Genomic DNA, 18,034 nt, shown 5'->3' on the forward strand with positions numbered 1-18,034 from the left:
ATCACGATACCCCGCCAGAGACGTCAATATAGAGCGCCCTGGAAAGCAGCTTTGACAAGGAGGTATCACAGGTGTAAGCAAGAGGGATAGACGTGCATTAACAGCCCTAGCGGCCGTCTTATAGTCAAAATTTAATAGGGTTAAAGGACGAAAGTCACTAGCTGTCTTCAAACCAGCAGATTTAGGTATCAGGACAACCGTACCTCTCTTGAAATCGGCTGGAATTGTGCCACCATTCAAGATTTCATTCACAATATCCGTAAAAACAGGCCCTATAATAGGCCAAAAGCGAACAAAAAACTCCTTAGGTAGGCCATCAGGACCAGGAGATTTGTGAGATGCTGAACAAACAATGAAAGCTGAAATTTCGTCTGCAGTAAAAGGAGCTAAAAATTTCGCATTATGGTCCTCTGTTAAAACTGATGGGATAGCAGTTAAAATCTCGTCAACATCATTCGGATCAGAATCAGCCGCAGTATATAACGTCTCATAGTAGCAGGTAAGTTCATGGGTTATTTGATTCTGTAAGGTAAGCCGGCGACCATCAGCTGCCATAAGGCCGTCAATCAATACACGTCGACGGTTCTTGTGGTGACGAAACAGATGGTACATAGAAGTCATTTCATGTGCTAACGTGGACGGTGGTTTAGATTTAATCTTCAATCCTTCCATCTGAAGCCGCTTAATACTAAGTAGCTTGGCCTTAATTTTCCGAATCTCAGAAAGGTGGGCACATGTCATTGTAGAAGTATCATAAAGTTCGCGAAGCACCGAATAGTAATATTCAAAAGTCAGTTTCAGATCTCGCGCTCTATTATAACTGTAGGACATTAAAGTGCGACGTAGTTTTGGCTTCACACAGTGCATCCACCAATGAAGCTTAGACGGATAGTATCGCTGAGAACGTAAACAAAAGTCCCACGCCGTCTGTATTAGAGGTTCGATGTCAGGGTCATCGAGCAAGGAGACATTTAATTTCCACAGCGGCCTATAAAGTTTAAGAGGTTGACGCTCCAAATTAATTATAACAGAAAGGGCACAATGATCCGTAAAACTGGCTGGAATAACATCTACATCTAAAACAGAAACACTAAGGGGATCAGAAATATACAATCGGTCAAGTCGACTACTTGAGGTGGCAGTAAAAAATGTAAATTTAACTAAAGTGGGGTGTTTAACCTCCCACGCATCGCGTAGTCGTAATTGACGTACAAGAGAATGTAGCTCGAAACAATAATTAAAATGAGGGGATTGGTCTTTAGCTTGTAACACACAATTAAAATCGCCCCCCAATATCAAGGTCGCAGGATTTTTTCGTAAAAGGTAAATCAGATCCTCTTTATAAAAACGAGACCTTTCCTGCCGCTTGCTAGAACCAGAGGGGGCGTAAATGTTAACCAAGGTCGTGTCAAATAACCGACAACCAATGCCCCGTCCCGAGTCTAAAAGCTCAATTTCGGTAACGGGGATACAGTCACGAATTAGGAAAGCAGTACCTGCAGAAAACTCAGGTGCAAAATTTATAATAGTGCGAAAACCAGGAACAAACAGGTGTGCAACGGAGACTTCCTGCAGGAAAACAATATCAGCTGCAGAGTCATAAATAAACTGCTGCAGAGACGCTAACTTCAGAGCAGATTGAATGCCATTTATATTTAAGGTAATAAACGTGTACGCCTGCAACATCAACCAAAAAATGGGAAATGAACCCAAATTACACCACACTAGAAGCAACTACATCCATATCATCAACATCAGACATGGCAGAGGGTGATTGTCCAGAATCAACGGAATCAGAGTCGTCCTTCGCATGCTTATGTTTCTTCCGCACCGCGTGGAGATTGGGGGGCACTTTCACCCGACGACGTATCTGATGCACACCAGATTCAAGAGCAGGTGGAGTGGGGGGTTCGAGATCAGGCACGTCAACCAAAGCGTCTGAAGGATTAGCAGGGCGAGAGGAGTCAGAAGGAGGAGCCATCAAGGGGAAAACTGCATCAGGAACATCGGCACCGGTTTCAGAATGTGTAGGTATTGGAAGTGTAGGAGGTGGTAAGATAGGTTTGGAGTCTGCTGATGCGGAGCGCGCAGTTCTAGGAGCGGTTTTCCGACAAACAGCCGTCTCCACCGAAGTGTCGTCAACATGTTGTGATGCCTGTGGCGGTGGGGATGTCAACAACACCTCGACCGAATGTTGTGGCTCTTGCGCCGACGGCATGGCAGCAAGTTTGACGTCATCAGGCAAAGCAGGAGACACAGCGGGAACAGATTCCGAAACAGGCATGGGAGATTCTGGAATTCTTTCATCAGATTCGCAAACCGGCTGCGAAACAGCAGCTTCGTCATCAGTGCTACCGGTATCACTAGCACGACGGCGTTTGTTGTTGGAAACAGACGGAATCGGTATAGGAGCAGCCGATACGTCTGGGCGAGTGGGTAGCGGAGGAAAACCTGCATCAGGGGAGGGTGACACCTGTTGTGAAGAAGCTACTGCAGGAGGCAGATAGGAAACAGTGGAGGAAGCTGCTGGCACAAGATCGGCAACCGTTAATTTGCGGCGCTGTGCTAGGCCATTTTTAAGCACAAATACCCGCTTAGGGCAATTAGCTCGAACATGACCATGTTCATTACATAGGAAACATGTACCAAGCTGCCCCTCATAAGTAAGATGTAAACGATAACCACATACAATCAGATGGGACGGTATATTAGACTTAATATGCATTTCAACTGATCTGACACCATTATAACATTGCAGCTTATGTTGTGCAGACCAACGTTCATTTCGAATTGACCGAACAGTACCATAACCAAGCAAAGCTTCCTTAAGATAGCTGTTGTCAACTTCAGGGGGTAAATTATAAACCCGAACTGTGGTATACGTAATTTCAGCATTTGAAACAGTAACACTGCTAACAGAACCATCCCTATGACGGAACGACACTTGCTCACCATGTTTAAGTAATATCTTATCCAGCAAAACCGGGTTCAACAATTTCACAAAAAAGCAGTATAATTCTGTATCAAAATACGCCGTATGTACCTGGTCCGATGTAATGCCAACCTTGTCCACAATCCATTCGTGAATTTCCAACGATGTCGGTTGGACATTCCTGGTAGCCTTGTTAAACTGAAAACTGAGGGTACACTTCCGCGGAAACAACCGGGAAGCCATAACACTTAATTAATGCGGCAAAAGCCGCAATACAACGCAAGACACAAAACAAACACTAAGGCAAAGAAACAACGAAAAACAGAAGACAAAGAAACGTCACACACAGAAGGTAAATATTCACAACCCGAGGGTAACGGCGGATCGAATACACAGCACGTCCGATCGCTGTCGCGTCTCAAGCGGAACTTACCACTGAACCACCGATGCTCCGGCCGGTAGCAACTTCACGCTGCTTCCCGAGCAGTTGTCTTGAGGGAAAGTGGGACTGTCGTCAAGCGCCATAGCATTCTGTCGAGAAGATGCTGCAGACGCTGAACCCTGCACTGTACTGCTTAAAATCGCCGCCAGAACGCGGTCCTCTGCGTACTCTTGCGTCACCGGAGCCGACTCTTGCCAAAGGATGCGAAATGTGCGCGGATATGCTGTCCGAATGCGTCTGGATGTGCTCCCCTAGCCTACCTCGAAATGCGCCTGCCAGGTACCACCACCTTCGGCCGCTGCCGACAGGCGGGAAGCCGACACAGTGCGGCGCCGGGGCCCTCGCTTGTGCGGTGGTGGTGTAATGGTCAGCATAGTTGCCTTCCAAGCAGTTGATCCGGGTTCGATTCCCGGCCACCGCAGCAGGCTTTTAATTTCGCCTTTGAGTACTTTTGCCACGCGCCTTGAAATTAATGTTTTTTTTTCCTCCCTGTTACTCGCTGCAGACCAGCCTATAGTGTGTCTCGACTTGTCTCGACTTTGCGAGAGCTGACGCGAGAGCTGACGCTCTCAAATCGGCCTATATCAAAACAACAAGCACGAGAAACGACTGAGAGAGGTAAGGAGAGGCGAGGCGATGGACACACAGCACGCCCCTTCATTTCACGGTGGCGTCTCCCTGACCGAATCGGGCTGTGGCTCCGAAAACAAAGGAGAAAGAAAAATAGGAAGTAAAACTGCCAACAGTACCCTGTGTTCCGATGCACTTACCCGCCCAAGTACTGACAAGGGCCAAAGTTGTTACGCATCGGCAATCGGACATTTCCTTTCGTTTTCTCTTTATCGGTTGAGAACCAGTGTTTTGAGCACACTATGGCCATTGGCGAGTGAATGCTGTAGCGCTTCCCGACAGGTCGGGTTTGGAACCTCTGTCAACTTCCACGCAGGGTGGTCATCACACTCGCCAGCTGAAATCGGCGCTGCCTTTTCGTAGTAGTAAAAGCGTAGTGGCCCGTGGGGGGATCGAACCCACGACCTTCGCGTTATTAGCACGACGCTCTAACCAACTGAGCTAACGGGCCTCGACAGATGCAGTTGCTCAGGCCTACGCTGGAACCGTGTGGCATGAAGCCATACACCATTTCTATGGCCGTCGTGTGTCTGCTTCCCTCGTCTATATTCTGCTGACTGTCACGAAACAGTAGCTATATTGTGAGCAGGACGGGAAACGGCAGCTCGGACAGCTCAAACTTGTCACGAGTAGTGTGGAAAAAATTCCGTTCCGGTACCGGGAATCGAACCCGGGCCTCCTGGGTGAAAGCCAGGTATCCTAGCCACTAGACCACACCGGATCTGTGCGTTTCTTCGACGGTTCGGACGGTCCCTTGTCGCATTTCGTGCCGAGTCCCGCGTCGGCGCCCATCTCTCTTTGCGAGCATCTTTGCGCATGCTGACTGGCAAGGCGCGCACCTCAAACGTCTCAGAGCAATGCTTTTGGCTTCATGCTCTGCTGGGAGAAGAGAAAAAGGGAAGCTGTAAGTAGCAATAACAGGAAGTAAACATTTTCCCGCTGAAGCGTTGTGGATAACAAACAAGAAATAAGTTGGGGCCCCAGCAACAGCACCACCATCAGTCACAGAAAATTAAATGCCCCGGGTGAGGATCGAACTCACGACCTTAAGATTATGAAACTTACGCGCTGCCTACTGCGCTACCGAGGCACCGGTGAACCCTTTGTCCTGGAAACTGGGTAAGTATCATACCCAATGTTAGACGTGAAGACACTGTACTTCCTGGATAACGTGTTCTGTTTGCTACACGTCCATTGCCGGCCCAGTTAATTGCGGTGTTGCTGCAGCTTTTGCAACGATAGGCAGCACTCCTTGTCGTTAAAGTTCAGTGCCTCGGAGGCACCTGGACACAGCAACTTGTGAGGCCAGGCCGACGCTAGTCTGTAGAACATGATGCGAGCGTCCCAGTGGGGACCCGCTAGTGCTGCGTTCTCGGTTCTTCTCAAAGGAATCCAGCTATACATTCTTGTGGATCGTGCATGTAAAGCGCGCAAGCCACACGGCAGCATTACCGCGGGAAAAGCAAAATGATGCATCGGCCGGGAATCGAACCCGGGCCGCCCGCGTGGCAGGCGAGCATACTACCGCTTTTTTTTTTTTTTATTTATTTATTTTTTTTTTTTTTTTTGGCCTCCCAACTCCCCTTATAGCCCTCCTTACTCTCACCAAATTATGCCTTCTTCGGCGAGCTTCAACGCTGTAGTTGCTGGACTGTCGAATTCCGTTGAACATAGGAATAATTTGAAAACAAAATCATCTTCATCTCAGATGGTATGGGGTCCTCTTCCCCAGAAAATGATGAAAGAAAAAGAATTATAGCTCGGAATTCGTGGACGGTATTCTTTCATCCACCGGTTCAACACGTCTTCTGGTATGTCAACTAAACTCCAATTCTACTTAAAAGGAAAATCTTCTCCCTCTGGCCGAGCGTGTGTCACCCCGGTTGAGGAGAGAGTGTATGGCGTTGTTCGCATCACACAAATAAAATATAAATTCACGTAAAGTAATTAAATGAAATCTCGACAGTCCGGGAACGGAAAAAAAATTCTGCAATCATGAACGTTCCACATAAAAACAGGCTATATCGTCCAAAATTTCTCATGAAGCCTCGTGAACAAAATTAACGTTCTCAAAATTAAAAGAACACTCCTCTCTTGGAAATAAAACCTGATGGGCCCTAGTTGTTTTGGTGGCACAATCCATCAGCCATAATTCAAACAAAGCAAGTAAAAGAGAGAAAAAATAAGTAAAAAGTGGAACGCGGGAACTCAGTAATCTCACTTCAAGGTGTTGTTCGCATGTCTATTTCATAGCCGTAATCCAATGCAGCCTTCAAAAAATTTGCAAACAGTTCGCGAATTTTAACGCAGTCTTTCAGTTTGACATACTGGGCCCACAAATAGTCCAGGTATATCACAGTATCAGTGACGGCCATATCTATAAGGGCATAAATTGTATGCCCTAAGATCCAGACTGTGGCGTTATTCTTCGTCCGCGGGAAGGCTTTGAAGTTAGGCACTACCACACGACGAACAGACACGAGGTGAGGTGGTGTTCTATTAATGTGGGATACCATTCGTTGACACAGCCGCCATACCGTCGACACCGATGCACATTCAAATCGATGTTCCCGTGTGTCCACATCTCCACATCTTCCGCAGTTGGCAGAGGGGAGGAGATGAATGTCAGCAAGTCGCTGGTTCGTCGCTAAGGTGTTGTTGACGATCTTGAACCAGAGCGCACTCACGTCCGACGGCAACACCGGGTTGTTGATGTTGGCCCACACATTCACCCATTCCACTGTGGGGTTCCGGAGCACCAGTTTATGACGCGGTGGTTGTCCAGTCAGGGCAACGTAGAGGCTGCGGGCGGTCCTGTGCCTGTCGGTAGCCGTTGACAGAGCGTAGCTTCTCGCTAAAAAGTACTCCCGTATGTAGGACATCTTGTACGGGATGGCCGCAAGAGAAAGTTGCGCCACTTCAGAGTGTGGCCGGTAGAGCTCCAGAAGTGCCGCGGTGGTCCCTGTCGGGATGTCGGACTGCAGGGTGGCTGTCCGGTGGACGAGCAGCGCGTCGCACTTGCGTGGAACGTCGGTGAAACCGAGGCCGCCAAGTTGCCGGTCGATGGCACAGGTCGAAGCCTTGACTTTAAAAATTTCGTGCCGCCACAGGAGCCAGTAGACCGCCTGTGAGATCGCCCTCCCTATCTGCTTCGGAACACTAAGCAATTGGGCGATGTACCACGCATTTGATAAGATGAAAGTGTTAATAACAGCCACACGTTGATGTAAGTTGAGTCGGCGACCTGAGTGGCTACGACATAGGGCCTTCACAGTACCAAGAATTCGCCTCCAGTTTAAAACTTGCATTTTTTGTGGGCACGCTACAATGTCGAGTCCTAGAATTTTGTGGGTGTGCACAACGCGGAACCAGTCCTGTTCAGCATACAGTCCCCGCCGACCCAGCGGTACTAACACTGTTTTCCGCGTATTTAGAACGGCGCCAGAGGCACGTTCGTATAACAGCAAAACATCGCGCACTCTGTCCAAGTCGTGTGTCCGCCCCATGAAAAGTCCCACGTCGTCAGCGTAGGCAGCACACTTGAGAGAGACCTGACAGACCTGGACACCCTCAATGATGCGGCCGACCGCGCGCAAAAACGGGTCGAGCGCAATGACGAATAGGAGCATTGCTAAAGGACAGCCCTGTCTGACCGACCTCGTGATAGGGATGGGCGCCGACTGCCAACCATTGATTACAATTATTGAAGTCGCCGACGTTAAAAGATTCCTTAAAGCGGTGAGAAAGTGGCCGCCGAACCCCAGTTTTGTCATTACGGAGAAAAGATAATCGTGTCCGATACGGTCAAATGCATTGGCAAAGTCGATGGAGAGAATTCCAGCGGACAGGCCGTTTATGGACGCGTACGCGACCACGTCTCGATATGAAGCCACCGCATGAAAGATGCTGCGACGTTTCACACCACACGACTGGAACGGACTGATGACCTTGTCCATGACCACACTGAGTTTCGTTGCAAGGCACCGCGCTGCCAGTTTATAATCTGCATTTAAAAGTGTGATAGGGCGTAGCGCCTCAACACGGCATGCTGTCGGTGTCTTTGGAATCAAAATAATACGCCCTTCAACGAACTTCGAAGGGACCGCAGCACCACGAACAATTTCATTTATCATGGTCGTCAATGTCTCACCGAAAATATCCCAATAAGCCAGGTAAACTTCTACTGGAAGGCCATCGGGACCTGGAGACTTCCCCCGACGACACGAGCGCAACACATCTTTCACATCGGCCAGTGACATCATCTCATCCAGTGACTGTCGGTCAGAGTCGGAGATGACAGGATCCAATTCATCTAACAGAAACGAAAGTGCTACATCGTCGACAGCGATCCGTCCGAACAATCTCTTAAAATGGTCGGAGACATGGGGAACGATCTCATGCTTCGCCGTGAGACGAGCACCAGTGTCCGTGATGAGAGCGGTAATTACTTTCCTCCGCGCCAACCGTTTCTCGCGTGCCAAGTGGTAAAGCGTCGGCACCTCTTCAAGTGTTGCACACAGCGGTCGGCTCCGGATCAGAAGTCCTTTCGCCTTTTGGAGTTGAAGATTGAGTATCTTATTTTGAATCCTACGTAAACGTGCGCGTAAGTTTTGACCAGGCGCCACGGGTGCATCCAGCGCATCTTGTAGGCACTGCTGATAAAAGGCAATGGTGCGCCTCTCCCAAAATGACACCTCCCTTGCATACCGCATCGCAACATTGCGCAACTGCGGTTTGGCTAAGTCGACCCACCATTGTAAGACTGAGGCATAACTTCTCCGTTTTTCAAAACAAAGCTGCCACATATTTTGAATCTCGCAACGTAAACCGGCGGCAGAGAGATGACGGGTATTGAGTTTCCAAACACGGCAAGGTGGAGCCTGCCTATTGGTCTGTAGGTGCATGTCACACACAACTCCGCAGTGATCACTAAAAGCGACGGGATGTACCGCTACTCTCTGGAGACAGGATTGAAGTGGCCGCGATACATAAATTCGATCAAGTCTGCTGGCACCGTTCTGATAAAAATGTGTGTACTGCGTTGTGACAGGATGAAAATGTCGCCAAACATCGATCAAATCATTGATCACAATTAGTTGCGAAAGTTCCGGGCACATGCTAGCCATTGGAAAATGATCGGCCGCTGCAGTAACACAGTTCAAGTCACCGCCGACTATTACATTGCGGGACGACGCAAAGAACGGAACCACATCTTGGTTAAAAAACACAGATCGAGCACGTTTGTGGTCGGTGCCACTCGGCGCGTATACATTAATAAAGGTGACATCCTGGATCGTACATGTAAGGAGGCGGCCATGCGGTAAAGATTGAACGTCAGTTGGTTGCAGTCCATTTTTATAAAGGACGGCGGTGCCACAAGTACCGTCAACATTAATGTTATAGATGACATCATATCCAGGAACGTTATCGAATCGCTTTACTGTAACTTCTTGGAGCAATGCAATGTCATAGCCTCCCAAAGTTAAAAAGTCAATGAAACATGCAATCTTGTGCGCAGCTTGTATGCGATTGACATTTAGTGATAAAACTGAGGAAATCTTTAGATGTTGACGAGCGGCGGCCATTTAAAACAGACACTCAAATATTAGCAAGAAATATGTGAAACGAAAGCTGCAGATGTTGCGTCTTAAGCCTGCCAATAAAACTGTCAAGAAGCGCTGCAATGCATCACGTAACACGTCGACAATACAGTGTAGAAAATATCCTTCATTGTGCAGGAACGGCAGAACAGAAACTCTCATGTGAAGTGGGCACGAACTGCAGCGCGTCCGCCTAAAAGCCGCTAATGGGATCCAGGGTCGTCCTCTTCCTGCTTCTCCCAGGGCGTCTCCGCTGGTCGGTCGGTCTGTTGGGCGCGACCGCCAGCGGTGTCTGTGGACGTGGCCCCATTCGCCTGTGTTGTCGCTGTACCGGCGGCCGACGTCACCGAGTGCCTGCACGTGCGCTGGGGGGCCTGCTCGCTACTTTGCTCGCTTTTGCGCTTCGCAGCATGCGCACCCTGTTCGCGTGCCGTATTCAGGAGAACCTTGAGCTGTGCTGTTTGTTCCCTTATACGCTCCTGGCGCGCAGTGCTTTCAGAGGAAGGGGGGCACGATGTCGGAACCTCACTCTCACTGCCACTCTCTGATACAGGGCTGCACGGCACATCATCAGACTGCTGACTCCTAGTACCCTTATTTTTATTTTTCTTCGTACGCCCTTTTCTCGGTGCGAGGGGAACCTCTTCAGGCTGAGGAAGTGGGGGTAAGGTGATGTCCATCGCTTCCGGAATAGCAACTGGTGAATGCTCCGAAACATCTGGGATCTCCGGAGTAACTGCATCCGACGCTACAACACCCGAGGACAAAATGGGAGCGTCCTCCATCCGGTCCTGTGGTGCCTCGACAGTAACAGTCACCTCACTTGGCACGTCCTCAGCACGAATGGGGTCGGCGTGTCGGGGTTGTGGTACAGTGCCCGCTACGATTTCACTCAGTAGTGGCACAAAGTGGCCGCCGGTAGCCGCAACGTCACTACGTGGGAGCTGCACGGGTCGTCGACGGGTACAGTCTGCACGTAAATGCTCAGTGGAATGACAAATTGAGCACGTGGGTGGCTGGCCGATATACGTCACTTGAGCCCTACAGCCCGCAATCATTACATAAGATGGAATGTGTCTCTTTAAATCAATGCGGACACTACGTACGCCACTATTAACCTGGTACCGGTACGCACTAGACCACTTTTATTAACAACCGACAACACAACGTCGTACTGAGTTAGAGCACGTGCAATTAAATCGTTACCACATTCAGGAGGCACATTAAATACTCGGACCGTTCTAACGCCATAACCCGAGGGCACAATTTGAACATCACTGACTGTGCCATTGATATGCCTAAATTTACGCACGCCGCCAAATTTCTCAACAAACTTTTCACAGATGTCGCCGGAAAAGAACTTCAAAAATAGCGAATCTTGCGCAAAATCCAATTGAAATGTGTCTACTAGATCTTCCGGGATTTTCAAATCTTCAAATATAAATTCGTGGATTTCAAAAGCGGTGGGCCGCAAAGCATTTCTATCGAACACAAACTGTGCAGTGTTTGTCCTAGTAATTGCCGACATGGTACTCACGTTGATTAAACTTGAACACGTGGACCTCGAAACACTCGCTGAGCGCCGCCCCGCGATGTAAACAAAGCCGCAACCGCTCCGCCGCTCCGCGCGATGTGCGCGGATATGCTGTCCGAATGCGTCTGGATGTGCTCCCCTAGCCTACCTCGAAATGCGCCTGCCAGGTACCACCACCTTCGGCCGCTGCCGACAGGCGGGAAGCCGACACAGTGCGGCGCCGGGGCACTCGCTTGTGCGGTGGTGGTGTAATGGTCAGCATAGTTGCCTTCCAAGCAGTTGATCCGGGTTCGATTCCCGGCCACCGCAGCAGGCTTTTAATTTCGCCTTTGAGTACTTTTGCCACGCGCCTTGAAATTAATGTTTTTTTTTCCTCCCTGTTACTCGCTGCAGACCAGCCTATAGTGTGTCTCGACTTGTCTCGACTTTGCGAGAGCTGACGCTCTCAAATCGGCCTATATCAAAACAACAAGCACGAGAAACGACTGAGAGAGGTAAGGAGAGGCGAGGCGATGGACACACAGCACGCCCCTTCATTTCACGGTGGCGTCTCCCTGACCGAATCGGGCTGTGGCTCCGAAAACAAAGGAGAAAGAAAAATAGGAAGTAAAACTGCCAACAGTACCCTGTGTTCCGATGCACTTACCCGCCCAAGTACTGACAAGGGCCAAAGTTGTTACGCATCGGCAATCGGACATTTCCTTTCGTTTTCTCTTTATCGGTTGAGAACCAGTGTTTTGAGCACACTATGGCCATTGGCGAGTGAATGCTGTAGCGCTTCCCGACAGGTCGGGTTTGGAACCTCTGTCAACTTCCACGCAGGGTGGTCATCACACTCGCCAGCTGAAATCGGCGCTGCCTTTTCGTAGTAGTAAAAGCGTAGTGGCACGTGGGGGGATCGAACACACGACCTTCGCGTTATTAGCACGACGCTCTAACCAACTGAGCTAACGGGCCTCGACAGATGCAGTTGCTCAGCCCTACGCTGGAACCGTGTGGCATGAAGCCATACACCATTTCTATGGCAGTCGTGTGTCTGCTTCCCTCGTCTATATCCTGCTGACTGTCACGAAGCAGTAGCTATATTGCTCGCAGGACGGGAAACGGCAGCTCTGACAGCTCAAACTCGTCACGATTAGTGTGGAAAAAATTCCGTTCCGGTACCGGGAATCGAACCCGGGCCTCCTGGGTGAAAGCCAGGTATCCTAGCCACTAGACCACACCGGATGTGTGCATTTCTTCGACGGTTCGGACGGCCCCTTGGCCCATTTCGTGCCGATTCCCGCGTCGGCGCCCATCTCTCTTTGCGAGCATCTTTGCGCATGCTGACTGGCAAGGCGCGCACCTCAAACGTCTCAGAGCAATGCTTTTGGCTTCATGCTCTGCTGGGAGAAGAGGAAAAGGGAAGCTGTAAGTAGCAATAACAGGAAGTAAACATTTTCCCGCTGAAGCGTTGTGGATAACAAACAAGAAATAAATTGGGGTCCTAGCAACAGCACCACCATCGGTCACAGAAAATTAAATGCCCCGGGTGAGGATCGAACTCACGACCTTAAGATTATGAGACTTACGCGCTGCCTACTGCGCTACCGAGGCACCGGTGAAGCGTTTGTCCTGGAAGCTGGGTAAGTACCACACCCAATGTTAGACGTGAAGACACTGTACTTCCTGGATAACGTGTTCTGTTTGCTACACGTGCATTGCCGGCCCAGTTGATTGCGGTGTTGCTGCAGCTTTTGCAACGATAGGCAGCACTCCTTGTCGTTAAAGTTCAGTGCCTCGGAGGCACCTGGACACAGCAACTTGTGAGGCCAGGCCGACGCTAGTCTGTAGAACATGATGCGAGCGTCCCAGTGGGGACCCGCTAGTGCTGCGTTCTCGGTTCTTCTCAAAGGAATCCAGCTATACATTCTTGTGGATCGTGCATGTAAAGCGCGCAAGCCACACGGCAGCATTACCGCGGGAAAAGCAAAATGATGCTTCGGCCGGGAATCGAACCCGGGCCGCCCGCGTGGCAGGCGAGCATTCTACCACTGAACCACCGATGCTCCGGGCGGTAGCAACTTCGCGCTGCTTCCCGAGCAGTTGTCTTGAGGGAAAGTGGGACTGTCGTCAAGCGCCATAGCATTCTGTCGAGAAGATGCTGCAGACGCTGAACCCTGCACTGTACTGCTTAAAATCGCCGCCAGAACGCGATCCTCTGGGTACTCTTGCGTCGCCGGAGCCGACTCTTGCCAAAGGATGCGAAATGTGCGCGGATATGCTGTCCGAATGCGTCTGGATGTGCTCCCCTAGCCTACCTCGAAATGCGCCTGCCAGGTACCACCACCTTCGGCCGCTGCCGACAGGCGGGAAGCCGACACAGTGCGGCGCCGGGGCGCTCGCTTGTGCGGTGGTGGTGTAATGGTCAGCATAGTTGCCTTCCAAGCAGTTGATCCGGGTTCGATTCCCGGCCACCGCAGCAGGCTTTTAATTTCGCGTTTGAGTACTTTTGCCACGCGCCTTGAAATTAATGTTTTTTTCCCCTCCCTGTTACTCGCTGCAGACCAGCCTGTAGTGTGTCTCGACTTGTCTCGACTTTGCTCGGCTGACGCGAGAGCTGACGCTCTCAAATCGGCCTATATCAAAACAACAAGCACGAGAAACGACTGAGAGAGGTAAGGAGAGGCGAGGCGAGGCGATGGACACAAGGCACGCCCCTTCATTTCACGGTGGCGTCTCCATGACCGAATCGGGCTGTGGCTCCGAAAATAAAGGAGAAAGAAAAATACGAAGTAAAACTGCCAACAGTACCCTGTGTTCCGATGCACTCACCCGCCCAAGTACTGACAAGGGCCAAAGTTGTTACGCATCGGCAATCGGACATTTCCTTTCATTTTCTCTTTATCGGTTGAGAACCAGTGTATTGAGCACACTATGGCCATTGGCGAGTGAATGCTGTAGCGCTTCCCGACAGGTCGGGTTCGGAACCTCTGTCAACTTCCACGCAGGGTGATGATCTTTTGGTCATCACACTCGCCAGCTGAAATCGGCGCTGCCTTTTCGTAGTAGTAAAAGCGTAGTGGCCCGTGGGGGGATCGAACCCACGACCTTCGCGTTATTAGCACGACGCTCTAACCAACTGAGCTAACGGGCCTCCACAGATGCAGTTGCTCAGCCCTACGCTGGAACCGTGTGGCATGAAGCCATACACCATTTCTATGGCAGTCGTGTGTCTGCTTCCCTCGTCTATATCCTGCTGACTGTCACGAAGCAGTAGCTATATTGCTCGCAGGACGGGAAACGGCAGCTCTGACAGCTCAAACTCGTCACGATTAGTGTGGAAAAAATTCCGTTCCGGTACCGGGAATCGAACCCGAGCCTCCTGGGTGAAAGCCAGGTATCCTAGCCACTAGACCACACCGGATGTGTGCATTTCTTCGACGGTTCGGACGGCCCCTTGGCCCATTTCGTGCCGATTCCCGCGTCGGCGCCGATCTCTCTTTGCGAGCATCTTTGCGCATGCTGACTGGCAAGGCGCGCACCTCAAACGTCTCAGAGCAATGCTTTTGGCTTCATGCTCTGCTGGGAGAAGAGGAAAAGGGAAGCTGTAAGTAGCAATAACAGGAAGTAAACATTTTCCCGCTGAAGCGTTGTGGATAACAAACAAGAAATAAATTGGGGTCCTAGCAACAGCACCACCATCGGTCACAGAAAATTAAATGCCCCAGGTGAGGATCGAACTCACGACCTTAAGATTATGAGACTTACGCGCTGCCTACTGCGCTACCGAGGCACCGGTGAAGCGTTTGTCCTGGAAGCTGGGTAAGTACCACACCCAATGTTAGACGTGAAGACACTGTACTTCCTGGATAACGTGTTCTGTTTGCTACACGTGCATTGCCGGCCCAGTTGATTGCGGTGTTGCTGCAGCTTTTGCAACGATAGGCAGCACTCCTTGTCGTTAAAGTTCAGTGCCTCGGAGGCACCTGGACACAGCAACTTGTGAGGCCAGGCCGACGCTAGTCTGTAGAACATGATGCGAGCGTCCCAGTGGGGACCCGCTAGTGCTGCGTTCTCGGTTCTTCTCAAAGGAATCCAGCTATACATTCTTGTGGATCGTGCATGTAAAGCGCGCAAGCCACACGGCAGCATTACCGCGGGAAAAGCAAAATGATGCATCGGCCGGGAATCGAACCCGGGCCGCCCGCGTGGCAGGCGAGCATTCTACCACTGAACCACCGATGCTCCGGGCGGTAGCAACTTCGCGCTGCTTCCCGAGCAGTTGTCTTGAGGGAAAGTGGGACTGTCGTCAAGCGCCATAGCATTCTGTCGAGAAGATGCTGCAGACGCTGAACCCTGCACTGTACTGCTTAAAATCGCCGCCAGAACGCGATCCTCTGGGTACTCTTGCGTCGCCGGAGCCGACTCTTGCCAAAGGATGCGAAATGTGCGCGGATATGCTGTCCGAATGCGTCTGGATGTGCTCCCCTAGCCTACCTCGAAATGCGCCTGCCAGGTACCACCACCTTCGGCCGCTGCCGACAGGCGGGAAGCCGACACAGTGCGGCGCCGGGGCGCTCGCTTGTGCGGTGGTGGTGTAATGGTCAGCATAGTTGCCTTCCAAGCAGTTGATCCGGGTTCGATTCCCGGCCACCGCAGCAGGCTTTTAATTTCGCGTTTGAGTACTTTTGCCACGCGCCTTGAAATTAATGTTTTTTTCCCCTCCCTGTTACTCGCTGCAGACCAGCCTGTAGTGTGTCTCAACTTGTCTCGACTTTGCTCGGCTGACGCGAGAGCTGACGCTCTCAAATCGGCCTATATCAAAACAACAAGCACGAGAAACGACTGAGAGAGGTAAGGAGAGGCGAGGCGAGGCGATGGACACACGGCACGCCCCTTCATTTCACGGTGGCGTCTCCATGACCGAATCGGGCTGTGGCTCCGAAAATAAAGGAGAAAGAAAAATACGAAGTAAAACTGCCAACAGTACCCTGTGTTCCGATGCACTCACCCGCCCAAGTACTGACAAGGGCCAAAGTTGTTACGCATCGGCAATCGGACATTTCCTTTCATTTTCTCTTTATCGGTTGAGAACCAGTGTATTGAGCACACTATGGCCATTGGCGAGTGAATGCTGTAGCGCTTCCCGACAGGTCGGGTTCGGAACCTCTGTCAACTTCCACGCAGGGTGATGATCTTTTGGTCATCACACTCGCCAGCTGAAATCGGCGCTGCCTTTTCGTAGTAGTAAAAGCGTAGTGGCCCGTGGGGGGATCGAACCCACGACCTTCGCGTTATTAGCACGACGCTCTAACCAACTGAGCTAACGGGCCTCGACAGATGCAGTTGCTCAGCCCTACGCTGGAACCGTGTGGCATGAAGCCATACACCATTTCTATGGCAGTCGTGTGTCTGCTTCCCTCGTCTATATCCTGCTGACTGTCACGAAGCAGTAGCTATATTGCTCGCAGGACGGGAAACGGCAGCTCTGACAGCTCAAACTCGTCACGATTAGTGTGGAAAAAATTCCGTTCCGGTACCGGGAATCGAACCCGGGCCTCCTGGGTGAAAGCCAGGTATCCTAGCCACTAGACCACACCGGATGTGTGCATTTCTTCGACGGTTCGGACGGCCCCTTGGCCCATTTCGTGCCGATTCCCGCGTCGGCGCCCATCTCTCTTTGCGAGCATCTTTGCGCATGCTGACTGGCAAGGCGCGCACCTCAAACGTCTCAGAGCAATGCTTTTGGCTTCATGCTCTGCTGGGAGAAGAGGAAAAGGGAAGCTGTAAGTAGCAATAACAGGAAGTAAACATTTTCCCGCTGAAGCGTTGTGGATAACAAACAAGAAATAAATTGGGGTCCTAGCAACAGCACCACCATCGGTCACAGAAAATTAAATGCCCCGGGTGAGGATCGAACTCACGACCTTAAGATTATGAAACTTACGCGCTGCCTACTGCGCTACCGAGGCACCGGTGAAGCGTTTGTCCTGGAAGCTGGGTAAGTACCACACCCAATGTTAGACGTGAAGACACTGTACTTCCTGGATAACGTGTTCTGTTTGCTACACGTGCATTGCCGGCCCAGTTGATTGCGGTGTTGCTGCAGCTTTTGCAACGATAGGCAGCACTCCTTGTCGTTAAAGTTCAGTGCCTCGGAGGCACCTGGACACAGCAACTTGTGAGGCCAGGCCGACGCTAGTCTGTAGAACATGATGCGAGCGTCCCAGTGGGGACCCGCTAGTGCTGCGTTCTCGGTTCTTCTCAAAGGAATCCAGCTATACATTCTTGTGGATCGTGCATGTAAAGCGCGCAAGCCACACGGCAGCATTACCGCGGGAAAAGCAAAATGATGCATCGGCCGGGAATCGAACCCGGGCCGCCCGCGTGGCAGGCGAGCATTCTACCACTGAACCACCGATGCTCCGGGCGGTAGCAACTTCGCGCTGCTTCCCGAGCAGTTGTCTTGAGGGAAAGTGGGACTGTCGTCAAGCGCCATAGCATTCTGTCGAGAAGATGCTGCAGACGCTGAACCCTGCACTGTACTGCTTAAAATCGCCGCCAGAACGCGATCCTCTGGGTACTCTTGCGTCGCCGGAGCCGACTCTTGCCAAAGGATGCGAAATGTGCGCGGATATGCTGTCCGAATGCGTCTGGATGTGCTCCCCTAGCCTACCTCGAAATGCGCCTGCCAGGTACCACCACCTTCGGCCGCTGCCGACAGGCGGGAAGCCGACACAGTGCGGCGCCGGGGCGCTCGCTTGTGCGGTGGTGGTGTAATGGTCAGCATAGTTGCCTTCCAAGCAGTTGATCCGGGTTCGATTCCCGGCCACCGCAGCAGGCTTTTAATTTCGCGTTTGAGTACTTTTGCCACGCGCCTTGAAATTAATGTTTTTTTCCCCTCCCTGTTACTC

At 51.1% G+C, this 18,034-nt stretch overlaps 20 non-coding genes across 20 annotated transcripts; 5 read left to right on the plus strand and 15 right to left on the minus strand.

The window, feature by feature from the left end:
* The first annotated feature begins 3,723 nt into the window (after positions 1–3,723).
* On the plus strand, positions 3,724–3,795 carry Trnag-ucc (transfer RNA glycine (anticodon UCC)). Its single transcript has one exon. It is a non-coding gene; the product is annotated as a tRNA-Gly (tRNA).
* Positions 3,796–4,381: 586 nt separating this feature from the next.
* Positions 4,382–4,455, minus strand: Trnai-aau (transfer RNA isoleucine (anticodon AAU)). The gene has a single exon. It is a non-coding gene; the product is annotated as a tRNA-Ile (tRNA).
* A 198-nt stretch (positions 4,456–4,653) lies between these two features.
* Trnae-uuc (transfer RNA glutamic acid (anticodon UUC)) lies at positions 4,654–4,725 on the minus strand. The gene has a single exon. It is a non-coding gene; the product is annotated as a tRNA-Glu (tRNA).
* Positions 4,726–5,021: 296 nt separating this feature from the next.
* Trnam-cau (transfer RNA methionine (anticodon CAU)) lies at positions 5,022–5,094 on the minus strand. The gene has a single exon. It is a non-coding gene; the product is annotated as a tRNA-Met (tRNA).
* A 6,281-nt stretch (positions 5,095–11,375) lies between these two features.
* Trnag-ucc (transfer RNA glycine (anticodon UCC)) lies at positions 11,376–11,447 on the plus strand. Its single transcript has one exon. It is a non-coding gene; the product is annotated as a tRNA-Gly (tRNA).
* A 574-nt stretch (positions 11,448–12,021) lies between these two features.
* Positions 12,022–12,095, minus strand: Trnai-aau (transfer RNA isoleucine (anticodon AAU)). Its single transcript has one exon. It is a non-coding gene; the product is annotated as a tRNA-Ile (tRNA).
* A 198-nt stretch (positions 12,096–12,293) lies between these two features.
* Trnae-uuc (transfer RNA glutamic acid (anticodon UUC)) lies at positions 12,294–12,365 on the minus strand. The gene has a single exon. It is a non-coding gene; the product is annotated as a tRNA-Glu (tRNA).
* Positions 12,366–12,661: 296 nt separating this feature from the next.
* Positions 12,662–12,734, minus strand: Trnam-cau (transfer RNA methionine (anticodon CAU)). The gene has a single exon. It is a non-coding gene; the product is annotated as a tRNA-Met (tRNA).
* Positions 12,735–13,115: 381 nt separating this feature from the next.
* On the minus strand, positions 13,116–13,186 carry Trnag-gcc (transfer RNA glycine (anticodon GCC)). Its single transcript has one exon. It is a non-coding gene; the product is annotated as a tRNA-Gly (tRNA).
* A 341-nt stretch (positions 13,187–13,527) lies between these two features.
* On the plus strand, positions 13,528–13,599 carry Trnag-ucc (transfer RNA glycine (anticodon UCC)). Its single transcript has one exon. It is a non-coding gene; the product is annotated as a tRNA-Gly (tRNA).
* A 601-nt stretch (positions 13,600–14,200) lies between these two features.
* Positions 14,201–14,274, minus strand: Trnai-aau (transfer RNA isoleucine (anticodon AAU)). The gene has a single exon. It is a non-coding gene; the product is annotated as a tRNA-Ile (tRNA).
* A 198-nt stretch (positions 14,275–14,472) lies between these two features.
* On the minus strand, positions 14,473–14,544 carry Trnae-uuc (transfer RNA glutamic acid (anticodon UUC)). The gene has a single exon. It is a non-coding gene; the product is annotated as a tRNA-Glu (tRNA).
* Positions 14,545–14,840: 296 nt separating this feature from the next.
* Trnam-cau (transfer RNA methionine (anticodon CAU)) lies at positions 14,841–14,913 on the minus strand. The gene has a single exon. It is a non-coding gene; the product is annotated as a tRNA-Met (tRNA).
* Positions 14,914–15,294: 381 nt separating this feature from the next.
* Positions 15,295–15,365, minus strand: Trnag-gcc (transfer RNA glycine (anticodon GCC)). The gene has a single exon. It is a non-coding gene; the product is annotated as a tRNA-Gly (tRNA).
* A 341-nt stretch (positions 15,366–15,706) lies between these two features.
* Trnag-ucc (transfer RNA glycine (anticodon UCC)) lies at positions 15,707–15,778 on the plus strand. The gene has a single exon. It is a non-coding gene; the product is annotated as a tRNA-Gly (tRNA).
* A 601-nt stretch (positions 15,779–16,379) lies between these two features.
* Trnai-aau (transfer RNA isoleucine (anticodon AAU)) lies at positions 16,380–16,453 on the minus strand. The gene has a single exon. It is a non-coding gene; the product is annotated as a tRNA-Ile (tRNA).
* Positions 16,454–16,651: 198 nt separating this feature from the next.
* On the minus strand, positions 16,652–16,723 carry Trnae-uuc (transfer RNA glutamic acid (anticodon UUC)). Its single transcript has one exon. It is a non-coding gene; the product is annotated as a tRNA-Glu (tRNA).
* A 296-nt stretch (positions 16,724–17,019) lies between these two features.
* On the minus strand, positions 17,020–17,092 carry Trnam-cau (transfer RNA methionine (anticodon CAU)). Its single transcript has one exon. It is a non-coding gene; the product is annotated as a tRNA-Met (tRNA).
* A 381-nt stretch (positions 17,093–17,473) lies between these two features.
* Trnag-gcc (transfer RNA glycine (anticodon GCC)) lies at positions 17,474–17,544 on the minus strand. Its single transcript has one exon. It is a non-coding gene; the product is annotated as a tRNA-Gly (tRNA).
* A 341-nt stretch (positions 17,545–17,885) lies between these two features.
* Trnag-ucc (transfer RNA glycine (anticodon UCC)) lies at positions 17,886–17,957 on the plus strand. The gene has a single exon. It is a non-coding gene; the product is annotated as a tRNA-Gly (tRNA).
* Positions 17,958–18,034: the final 77 nt, after the last annotated feature.

This window comes from Schistocerca gregaria, chromosome 2, assembly GCF_023897955.1.
Source record: "Schistocerca gregaria isolate iqSchGreg1 chromosome 2, iqSchGreg1.2, whole genome shotgun sequence".
Taxonomy (NCBI): Eukaryota; Metazoa; Arthropoda; class Insecta; order Orthoptera; family Acrididae; genus Schistocerca; species Schistocerca gregaria.